Genomic DNA, 12,372 nt, shown 5'->3' on the forward strand with positions numbered 1-12,372 from the left:
GAGATCGTGAGCAGGTGCTGTAATTGTATTATGAGCCTGTCACTTGAAGTTCCTACTGTGATTCAAGCTCAATGTTTGAAGTATTTTTAAGTGGGAAACCAGGTTTTCAAGTACAGAGGAAAAAAAAGAGAAAAAGAACAATTACCTAAAAGTGGTAAAATTAGCATCCCTTCATTCCTGGCCTCCAGAAGAGCTTTCTGATTATATATCTTCACAGTTCATCCAGGCCACTGAGGCCAGGGGATATGGGACACTTTGGGAATGGCCACGTGATCAGAAGCAGCCATGGAATAATTCTTGATACCTGGAAAGGCCAGGTGGTGAGCATGACTGCATCTGGAATCGTTTGGACGCCACAAGGAGTGCTTACCTCTATCCCAGCTGGTCCTCTCTGGGTGGCGAAAATCCTGAGCCGCAGGTGCTACTGTGCCCATTTTTCAGAAGGTGTTCACCGAGGCTCAGAGACATGATGTGACTCATCTGAGGGATGGGGCCTGTGCAGGGAGTTGTTCCAACCACACTCCTAGTCTGCCTGTGGGAGGCCCAAATTAGGTGAGAACAGAGGCATTTTATCTCTCTGCTTTGTGGAGGGCCAAGCCATGGAAAATTATTGCCTCCTGCTGGCTCTTCCTCCCTGCTCCTAGAGATGGAGAGGGGTAGACAGGGGCAGAAGGAGAAAAAGCATTTTGAGCAGACTCCCTGCTGAGCATGGAGCCCGATGCAGGGTCAATCTCACAACCCTGAGATCGTGACCCTGAGATTGTGACCTGAGCTGAAAACCAAGAGTCAGATGCTCAACCAACTGAGCCACGCAGGCCTCCCTCCTAGTGGCTCTCCCTTAATGGTCCCAGGGTGGGACGTGTTGTGCTTAGATCTGGCCTAGAGTGCACAGGCCAGCTGCAAATCAGTTCTGAGCTCCGATTCTACGTCATCTGGTCCTTCCCCATGTCCTAGCCCATTTCCATTTGTCCAGAGTGACTGGATTTCCAAAACGTGCCAGCATCCCATTAGTAGGGTCTCCTCTCATTCTGGCTTGGAAAATAGCTAGGCACTTATATTTACGGTTACCTTCTATTTATGGCCGAAAGCACTGGCTTTCCAATTAGGGTAGTGATATGCAATCTCATTTTACAGTAAATGCATTTAAGCCTTTTAAGAGTGTGTAGATATAAAAAATATTTAAATAGGTAGCAGACCACGGTGGCAGATATACTAATAACAATATGCAAAGGTTTATTGAGTGCTTACTGTGGGCCAGGCATGATTCTAGGTGCTTTCTACTTATTAGCTCACTTAGTCTCCACAACTGTTGAGCTTGGTTTTATAATTAGTCCCACTTTGTGAGTGAGCATTTGGAAGACTGAGACTTCACTATCTTGCCAAGGCTGCACGACAAGTGAGCAGTGAAGACAGTATTCGAACCCAGACCCCGACTCCAGAGTCTGTGCTCCTGGTTATGCATGTGGGGTGTGAATGAGTGATGTTTGGGGGACACTGACCAGGGGGCTGTGGCTGGGGTGACCAGTGTGCCCTGTTTACCTGAGACATCCTGTTTTTTAAAAAAGTTTTATTTATTTATTTATTTATTTATTTATTTATTTATTTATTTGGGAGAGAGAGAGCACAAGCAGGGGCAGCGGTGGGCAGAGGCAGAGGGAGAAGCAGATTGCCCGCTGAGCAGGGAGCCGGATGTGGGACTCGATCCCAGGACCCCGAGATCACGACTTGAGCCGAAGGCAGGTGCTCCACCAAAGGAGCCCCCCAGACCCCAAGACTTCCTGCGTTTTAAACCTGAACGTCCTGTGTCCAGGAGGCTCCTCATCCTGCTTACTTACATCTCAAGTTGGCTCCAGAGTCTTCCGAGATTGTATCACTGTATATGCCGGCGCCGTGAGCCAAGCATATGTAACCACCCCAAACATGCCAGGTCTGTACGGATTGCGAGGAGTAAACATACATAGCTCCCAACGACATACATAACATCCAGAAACCCTTGCCTAAAAATAACCGTAAAGCGCCCGATTGCTGTATATCGTACCAACAGTGACACTTGCCTTATTGGTATAAATAACAGAGCGAAAACATCCTATATCTCTATCTATAGCAGAGTAAAAAGTGTCATCTCCGGATATACAGAAATACTGAGCTCTGGCATACTGGCATATATCATGCAGAATGAAGAGACCTCCCTGGCGTGTCGGAAATGAGACCAATGTTAAGAATGATAAAACTGGTGGTAGCTGCCCTGTATTTACCATCCACTCTGCTCCAACAAAGTCCAGGCTTTATGTGCATTATTTTTAAATTTATTTTTATTTTTAAAATTTTATTTATTTATTAATGAGAGACACACACAGAGGCAGAGACACAGGCAGAGGAAGAAGCAGGCTCCCTGCGGGGAGCCTGAGGTGGGACTTGATCCCGGGACCCTGGGATCACAACCTGAGCCAAAGGCAGATGCTCAACCACTGAGCCACCCAGGCGCCCCTGTGTGCATTATCTTAATTAATCCATGCAATCCCGGTGCGGTGGTCCTAGGGTTACCATTTCCATTTTAGAGATGAGGAAACAGGCACAGAAGCTTTTGAAAATCACTGAACTCATACAGCTAGGAAGTGATGAAGTAGAGGCTCTAACTCGGGCAGCCTTTCCCCGGGTGCTGGTGCTCTGAAGCCTGGGAGAGGGCACGGACCACTGCATACATTTGGCAGGTGAAAATGTGCTCTGCGGCTCTGCCTACTGCTTTTCATGTTTGTGAAATGTTCCCGAGTGTGGCTGTACCGTAGCTGATACATCTAGTTTCACGCTGATGGACATGCAGGTGGTTCCCATGGTTTTTTGGTCATAACTAGCTCTGCAGTGTGCACGCATGTGTCCATCTCCAGGTGTGTCTTGTGGAATGTTTGTCTAGGATGGTGTGGCAGGTGGAGTCTTAAAGATGCTTCCAGATTGGGGCACTAAGGTGGCTTTGTCGGTTAAGCATCTGCCTTCTGCTCAGGTCATGATCTGGGGGTCCTGGGATCAAGCCCTTCATCCGGCTTCCTGCTCAGCGGGAAGCCTGCTTCTCCCTCTGCTCCCTTGCTTATGTGTACTCTCTCTGTCAAATAAATAAATAAAATCTTGGGGCACCTCAGTGGTTCAGCAGTTGAGCATCTGCCTTCAGCCCAGGGAGTGATCCTGGGGCTCTGGGATTGAGTTCAACATTGTGCTCCCTCCGGGGAGCCTGCTTCTCCCTTTGCCTGTGTCTCTGCCCCTCTCTCTGTGTCTCTATGAATAAACAAAATCTTAAAAAATAATAAAATCTTAAAAAAAAAAGATGTTCTCAGAGTCCCATTGTCTGGCTATTCAGGCATGGGTCTTGGTGCTTCTGGGATGGGATATTGCAGATGTAATTCGAGTCCAACTCAGTTAACTTCAGGTATGAAGTTGATCCAGCAGCCCAATCTGAGTACACATGCCCTTTAAAAAGTAAAGCATGTTCCCCCGCTGGGAGCAGGTGAGAAAGTAGGAAGATGTGAAGCATGCAGAGGTCGGGGCACACCATGCTGGTGTGAAGATGGAGAGGAGAACAAGTGGCCTCTAGAAGCTGAGAGGGCCCTGCAGCGGACAGCCAGCAAGGAATTGGGAACTGCAGTCCTACCACCACAAGGATCTGCATTTTGCCAGGAGCAGGAGTAAGTGTGGAAGAGGATCCTGAGCTCTGGATAAGACCACCATGGCTGACAGACACCTTGATTTCCATCTGAGCAGGGACTCCAGTCACACCAGGCTGAAGTTCTGACCTAGGGAACCGGGAGCTGATACATGTAGGTGCTCTTTTGTTAATTTGTTAGGCAATGATAGAAAACAAGTACAGAGGATTTTCTTTCTTTCTTTCTTTCTTTCTTTCTTTCTTTCTTTCTTTCTTTCTTTCTCTCTTCTTTCTTTCCTTTTCTCTTTAGATTTTATGTATTTATTCATGAGAGACACACAGAGATAGGCAAAGACACAGGCAGAGGGAGAAGCAGGCTCTGTGCAGAGACCCTGATGCGAGACTTGATCCCAGGTCCCCAGGATCATGACCTGAGCCGAAGGCAGATGCTCAACCACTGAGCCATCCAGGTGCCCCAAGTATAGAGGGTTTCCTAAAAGTGAAGTCAAAGGTTAACTGGGTTTGAAATCTTGATTCTTTCAACAAATACGCATTGCCAACCAGGGGCAGGCCTGCTCCAGGCTTTGGAGACCCAGCAGGAATAAGTAAGCCACAAAGTCCCCACCCTCCTGGTGCTGACATTCTATAGAGGGGCGTGTTCTGGGGAGACAGACAATAAACAAATGAATACATAAAATGTATTTATTTCTGGTGATTTGTGGATGCTATGGGGAAAGAGAAGCAGAGAGGAGGGACGGGGGGGCGGGGAAATTGTGAGTGTATCTGTGTGGGAATTAAAATACAGCTCGGGGTATGTGACCAAAGGCTTAAAGGGAATGAGACATGCAGGAGACTGGGAAAGAGCATTCCAGGCAGAGGAGAGAGCGAGTGCAAAGGCCCTGAGGCAAGGACATTCCTGGTGATTTCAAAGAAATTTTAAGGCAGAGTGAGCATGTGGGAGAGCTGTAGGAACTGAGGTCAGGAAGGTAAGGGCATGCAGATCTGCTGGACTCTCCAAAGGGCTGTATCAGTGACACTCCCCTCTGCCATGTGTGAGGGAAGCCCTCTCTCCACCCTCCCACCCTTGCCAATACCTGTGAAGATCAGATGCAACATGTTTAATCAGTTGGATGGATGATAACGGTGCCTCCTCCTCCTAATTTGCATTTGGGGATCACTAGGGAGGTTGGGAACCCTTCCTGACCTGTGTTGGTCACGTGTGCCTCCTTTCCCTCCCGGGGCTCTACCCTCCATATGTGCACCTGTGTCTGTTACAAGGTAGAAAGCGTGACATTTCCGTGCGTATGTTACTGGGCATGGGGCATGGAGAGGCTGTCCCAGGCTTTCCATTCCAGCCCTAAGTTCTCTTGTCCCCCTCCCGCTGGAGAAATGTAATCAGAATGCGGTGAGCGCGGCTGATGTTTCACAGGAATAACCTTGAATCGACTTGTACATATATTTGCAACATTTGGCACTTTATTATTAGCAACAGATTACTTGGTGATACACCTCACAAGTGCTTGCAGCACACCATACCTTGGTTGAGAATCGCTGGCAGAGCGTGGGTGGTGGGTGTGCATGGGCGCATGCATGTGTGTGCGGGTGTGTGTGTGAGTGAGTTAGAGAGAGAGAGAGAGAGAGAGACAGTGAGAGCAGGCTGTCATACCCTCCTCCAGAGCCACGAGGTTGCTTCTTAGGTACCGGCTATTTCAACCTGCCTCATTAACCTGTATCAACATGCTCTGAGTGTTGGAAGTTGAATCTCTAAGAGCCTAGTTTAGGTGACCTTGGGACCTTCCTTTTTTTTTTTTTTTTTTTTTTTTTAAGATTTTATTTCTTTGAGAGAGAGACAGCCAGAAGCTGGGGGAGAGGCAGAGGGAGGGAGAAGCAGACTCTCCACTGAGCAGGGAGCCTGATGCAGGACTTGATCCCAGGACCCTTGGATCACGACCCAGGCCAAAGGCAGATGCTCAACAGACTGAGCTCCCCAGGCACCCGGGGCCTTCTCTTTGCAGCCAGCTAGGACCCTTCCTGTGAGGTCTTCCCTGAGAACTCTCTGGGACTGGGGCCCCAAGAAGTCCCTTGCCAGCTGCCGAGTACCTTGGGACCCTGGTCATAGCTGTGGGAAGACAGAGGCGGAGAGCTGGGTTAACTCCCTACAAGCCAAGGAACACCAGGATGGCCCGCAAACCACCAGAAGCTGGGAGAGAAGCCGGGAACAGGTTTGTCCTCGCAGCCTGCAGAGGGAACTGACCCTGCAGGCACCTTGATCCTAGGCTCTGGCCCCCAGATCATTTCTCTTGTTTAGAACATCCGGTTTGTGGTGCTCTGTGGCAGCTCTAGGAGACGAACACACAGAGCATGAGTGCAAGTAGCTTGGAAGAGTGAAGTGCAGAGTTGGGCTGGAGGCATCTCAAGGACGTAAAGAAAGAGACAAGGGTCCTCCATGAGATTTAAAACATCAACCACCCACTCAGAGGAAGGGGAGTTATGGAGTGAGGGCAACCTGCCGTAGGAAGTCAGGGGAGAAGAAGAAGAAGAAAAAAAAGGCAAGCCAAAGGCTTTGGGATCAGGCTTAGATTCAAATCCTGAGTCCCCTGTGTGACCTTAGGCTGCTTACTTAGCTTCTCTGAGCCTCTGAGCACCCCTCTTTCCCAAAAGCACCATGCTATAAAGCAAGAGTTTGTTCTTAAGGCCCGTTTTAGAACATGAAATGCTGCTGAAATCAAGAACATAATAAAATAAAATAGCAGTCCATTCTACGTTTTAGCAGACGTTTGGTGAGAATGTAGAGCAAGGCACTTATTGTAAAGCTACAAGGTGACTGTTTCCTTTGGGGGCACCTTTTCTTCCTCTATGGGCAGGGCTGTCTGTGGCATTAAAAACGGGAATCTGAAGCCACATGGACTGACAAGACTGCCTTCTTCTCCTGGTGACTCACCCTGCGGCCGGCGAAGTCATTCAGCATCCTGCCTTCCAGGAGTCCTTGGAACCGTGTGCAAAATTAGGGTCACCTACCTGGAACGGATCAATGTCATTTGGACACATGTGAATGTTTTTGAACGCCACAAAAGTTTTTGAACGGCAAGTGCCGGGTGGCATGGTTTCCATGGTGATATGGGAGGCCCGTGCCAGCACTGCAGGTGCTAGGAGGCCGGTATTAAACACTTGTTTTTTTTTTTTTTTTTTAACTCGGGAGATCTCTTTGTAGGGGGAAAAAGTCCAAAAAGTGTGTGGAGGGACACCTGGGCGGCTCAGTGGTTGACCGTCTGCAGCTCGGGTCGTGATCCCGGGGTCCTGGGATTTAGTCCCGCATAGGGCTTCCTGCAGGGAGCCTGCTTCTCCCTCTGCCTGTGCCTCTCTCTCTCTCTCTCTCTGTGTCTCTCATGAATAAATAAATAAAACCTAAAAAAAAAAAGTGTGTGGCGTCATCATTCCAGGTGATGTGATTGGAGATTCTCTTGTCCTCAGCGGCCTGTGTAGGGAGCCTTATGTGTCTCCTTGTATGTATGTGTGCAAGTGTGTATACGTGCGTCCAGGTACCTCTGAGTGTATGGGGTTGTGTGTACTTGTGTGTCCCTGTGGGCTCAGTCCCACCCCCAAAGCAGACCAATTCCATCAAGCCCCTTGCTCCTCTGCAGCTCGCCTCCTATGCTATAGCCCCGGTGAGGGTTGACCACGAGAGGAAACCACTGTGCCTTCCTAGGTGTCCTGTGTCAGGTCACGCTGCTCAGACTGACACCTCATGCTTTCAGAGCCCATCTCTTTATTCTCTGCCAGAAACTTTCTGTCTCAGGCAGTTCCCCAAGCTCTAAAAATGCCCATTCCTCCCTGGGCTTTTGAAGTTTTCTTCTCAGCTGACAGGGGAGCTGTTAAGCATATGGTTTCTGGAAGCAGCCTCCATGGGTTTAATGCTTGCTTTGCTACCTCTGAGTGGGGCAGCTCTGAGTAAATCGTTCCACTACGGAGCCTCACCCTCCTTATCTGCAATTTGCAGATGCTTAGACTGACATCTCCTCCCCTGGGTGGTGTGAGGGCAAAACGAGATCCTCCAGGTAAGGTCCCCAGCACCAAGTAAGCCCTCCATGATGAGCTACGCATGCTAAAGTGACGTTGATCACGTGCTGTGTGCTGGCGTTTCATGGGGCCGCCTTGCGGTCAGTGTCAGGGGGGTGACCTACACCTGTTATGGAGCTAGGCTTTGGGGGGTGGGGTGCCCATCACGGAGTACAAGGTGGGAGGTGGCTCCCCTGGAGTGGTGCCACTGATGATGCTGTTTGCATGGATTGCCAGTCACGGGGGGACCAAAGCTTGCCTTACCCAGGAGACTGCATGCTCCTGGGGCGCAGAGGCTGTGCCCGAGTCACCACGGTATGCCCAGCACCTCGCCCGGGGACGGCACAGCCCAGGTGCTCAGCCAGCGTGTGCAGAATGAATGGGGGAGCGGGCAAGGGCTGAGACACCCCCGAACTTTCTCCGGCAGGCCTGGATGGGGTCAGCGTTGAGGGTTAGTGACCAGGATAAATATTAAAAGTCACATGGAAGACGAATGTGCTAAAGTGGAAATAAAATTGAACAGAAAACTTCAGACCTGGGGCACGTGGGGGGCTCAGCGGTGGAGCATCTGCCTTCGGCCCAGGGTGTGATCCTGGGGTCTTGGGATCGAGTCCCTCATCGGGCTCCCCTCAGGGAGCTGCTTCTCCCTCGGCCTGTGTCTCTGCCTCTCTCTCATGAATAAATACATAAAATCTTAGGGGAAAAAAACCCACTTCAGATCCAACCCTGTCCCCCTCAATCTCCGTCCAGGAGGCCACTGAACAAATAGCTCAACGGCTGCCCAGTGGCTTCCTTTAGTGACCTCGGCGGCCAGCTACGACAGGGCGGGGGTTTCACTTCTGGCAGCACTGATGTTTGGGCCTGTGCTCTGCAGATGCCTAGCATCCACCGGATGCCAGGAGCAACCCCCCACGCCAGCCGTGGGACCAAAAAGGTCTCCAGACGTTGCCAAATATTCCCCGGAAGACCACCTGACCCCAGGTGAGAACCACTGGGTCACGACTCCCAGATCCCGGCTGGATGACAGCCACCTATAAATGAGGTAAAAGCTGGGAAAGATGAGGCGGTCGTTCCACCCATGTAGTAAGCCAATAATTTTGAACGTTCGAGGCAGGGCCGGGGGGTTGCTGAGAGTCCTCCCATGCCCTATCCAAAATCTTAGCCATGAACTTGGACCTTGGGGAACAAGGAGCTGTCGACTAAATGTAACGTCCCCGTTTGTGTTATCAGGTGAGTAGGGCCTAGGTTGTGTGGGGATGGGGAGCGAGCCGGGGAGGCGTGGGACGTTTCTGGGATTTGAGTGACTGTGCATTCTGGTTTGGGGTCAGGCCAACAAAACCTCTCTCTTCCCTTCTCCCCTTCCTTACCTGATTAATTCAGCTCTGTGGGCCCGGCTCAGGTCAGATCCTCTTGAAGGCTTCTCCGACACCTGTCCTCTCAAGCTGGCTGAGGGTCCTTCTGTGGTCCCCCCCATCCCCCGCTCCCATGCTTATCCCATCACAGCCCATAATGTAGCAGGTTGTACCTGACGACCTGGGCCGGGCTCTGCTTTCTTGTCCACTTCTGCACTCCCAGGGCCCAGCAGGAGGCCCCGTCACAGAGATGGCCATGTCTTCACTCGCTGCAGTTTGTTGATCACTGGCCAGGGACTCCTGGGGGAGGCAGACACACAGTTAGATCATTTCCAGCCATGGAAACATCCACGAGGGGTGTCAATGCCCCCACAGAATGGGGACATCGAGTCTGTGGTCAGGGCTCAGGTTGTGTGTCCTGTAGGCTGACAAGTCCGCTCGGTTCCCCTAGAACTGAGGGGTTTCTTGGGACACCGAACGTCAAGGTTAAAGTGGGAGAAGTCCTGGACAAATTGGGATGAGATGGTTATTCTAGTGCTCGCACCTGCCTGCAAGATTTACTCTCTAGCATGCAGTTTAAATCCTGGCACAACCCTACAAGTCAGCGCCAGAGTCAAACCCCGTTTGGCGGGGGAGAACCAGGCCCCAAAGATGAGCAGGGGAGCAGAGCAGGAATAGGAACCCCAGAAACGGGGAGGCTGGACTGATTTGTTGTCTGGATTCCTAGGAACTAAACAAAGGCGGTGCCCATTTTAGGAGCTCTTTCCCATGCGGGGGTCCTGAGTTTATCTCCACCGATCTCCTGGAATCTGTAGAAGAATCTGAGGGTCTGGGTGGCCCCCAGGCCAGAGAATGGAACCACTGGCTCAAAGGATGTCAGATTTATCTTTGCATCCCACAAGAAGCAGAACCTGTGAATACCACACTTGTTTTGTAGAGGAAACTGAGACCCAGAGAGGTTAAGCGACTTGCCCAGGGTCACACAGTGAGTTGACGGCAGAGAGTGGACGAACTCAGGACTTTCAAGTCTTGATCCATTGCTTTGTTGGGGTTCTCAGTTAATACCCGGAGTCTGGAATTCAAATCCTGGCTCTGCCAGTTACCAGCTCCATGACCTTGGCTAAGTCATTGAACTTTCCCACACCTTGGTTTCCCCAGCTGTAAAAGGGGTGTAATTCTGTGTTTCCTCTTAGGGTTTGAGGCATCAGGGAGATGGGCCAGGGAAAGAGAGCTCTCAGTAGCATATGGTAAAGCTCCCAGGACACAGTAGCTGCCACCCCTCCCCAAGCCCCCCAGATACACTTTCCTTTGCAGGGCCGGGCACTGAGGCTGGAACCCAAGGGATCCACCATCTCACACCTTCGAGGCCAGAACCAGCCTCCGGGTTCTAAAAGCTGCCCAACTTCCTGGGAACCACGCATCCCTCCTCCCTCCCGGGAGCCCAAATTCCAAGAAATGCAGCTAAAATTGGCCCTCGAACAGCTTTTGCAGAGCACGTCGCGGCTTTTTTTGGGTCTGGAGAGCCGGTTTCCATGATGAAAGTGGCACAGAAGGAGAGACCCAGCTAAAAACAGCCACCGCCCAGACTGGGTTGTTCGCAGGATGCCGCCTCCCCTCGCCTCTTCGGGGTTTGGACGCCTCACTTCCGCAGCCACAGGCCCCCCAACCCCGTCGCCACTGGGTGGCAGCATCGCAGCGCGCGGCGGGGACCAGAGGACCGGGGCTCAGAGCTGCTCCTGCAAAGGATGCCCAGAGAAGACGCACCTGCCACAAAATCCTCCATGGAATGGTCTCCCTTTTATTTGGGGGGCCTTGCAGGGGCTCTGCGGAAGCGTGTCTTCTAAGGGCTGCCCTGGCGCCCCCGAAGCACCGCCGGGGTCGGGTCCCAGCGCCCAGGTGGCCCTGCAGCAGGGCACTCCCCCCAGCCGCCCGATCTAGCAGGTTCCTTATGCCTCGGGTCCAACCTCATAGCAGAGGTAGGAAATTTTCCAGGAGAGGTGGCCTAGCCTGGGGGTGGGGGTGAGGGTGGGGGATGCACCAATTTGGGGCTTGCGGTCCTGCCCCGGGTGGCCCGTCGCTTCCCGCTGTGGGCCTCAGGGATGGAGTTTCGTCTCAGGAGTGTGGCTGCCCTGTGCTTAGGTCCGCAGGTTGCGTGGGGATCGGGACGCTGGTGGAACCCAGCTCCTGGGCCGCAGCGAGGAGTGAATGAGTCACGACGAGAACAGGACGGTGCCTGCCCCAACTTGGGGACTCCAATCTGAGCGACTTTCATGTTTCCTCCGCGTCCCCAGGGGCTGGTATAATGGCCACCCCACAAATAGTAACCCAGTGGATCGCCTCCTACCGCCCTTGTTAGGGAGGCAAGAGGGGGAGGTGGGGACGATCCCTAAGGCGTGATGCTCAAAGCCTAGTCCTGGGCCTGCAGCAGGCAACACAGCTGCGCCCTTAGAAACGCGGGGTCTTGGTGCCCCCCCCAAGACCAACCAGCAGCACTCTCCCTTCACAGCACCCCTGGGGCATCGTGGCGCCCTGGAGTTGGAGGATACAGCCCCAAGGCACCTTCCGGACCTTTGCGCCCCCTCCAGTCCGGCAGATTCGCATCCAGCAGAACTGTGGCCCCCATGCAAGCCCTGCCTTAGAACCTTTCCTCCTGCTTTTCTGCAGCTGCCTGGGTGCTTGGGTGTGGCAGGGGCTGGGGAGCGGGGGGGTGACATGCTGCCCTGGGCCCCGGCTCTGCTCTACACATCCCCGGGGGCTCCCAGATCCTGCTGGTTCCTCGTGCCAGGCCTGGCCACAGCCATCCCCATCATCCCAGTGACCCTGGGACCAGGAACGGGCTTTGTCTTTGAGTCCCCCCCCCACCGCCACCCCACCCCTGCCCTTCCTGACCCTCAGCCCTGCAGACCTGCGCCAGAGCGGCTCCCTTCCTGTGTGACCCCTCGCTCTGCTTCCCCACCCTTCAGCTCTCTGGGGACTCTCACCACATCTACCTGGCCCTGCCTGTCTCTGCCCTGCCCCCGCATCTCCTGATCACCACCCCCCCCAAGCCCCTGAGCCCTTCCCTCTGATGTCCAAAGTCCTGCACCCACTTGCTGCTGTTTCAAGTCTGCTCCCATTTGCTCGGGAGTGAGGGCCTCCCAGGGCCTGCTCGTGACCCCCGATCCGCCCCTGTGCCTTTCACTCAGCCTCTTTTCCCTCTGGCTCCAGATCAGGGGGCTGGCTCGCATGGGCGCATGCAGCTCCTGGCCCACGGCTGGTCTCTTTGTTCATGGATCGACTGCGGAGGCTTCCACGTCCTCCAGAGCCTGAAATGCTTCCTCTCTTGGCCCTGGG

This window comes from Nyctereutes procyonoides, unplaced genomic scaffold, assembly GCF_905146905.1.
Source record: "Nyctereutes procyonoides isolate TBG_1078 unplaced genomic scaffold, NYPRO_anot_genome, whole genome shotgun sequence".
Classification (NCBI taxonomy): domain Eukaryota; kingdom Metazoa; phylum Chordata; class Mammalia; order Carnivora; family Canidae; genus Nyctereutes; species Nyctereutes procyonoides.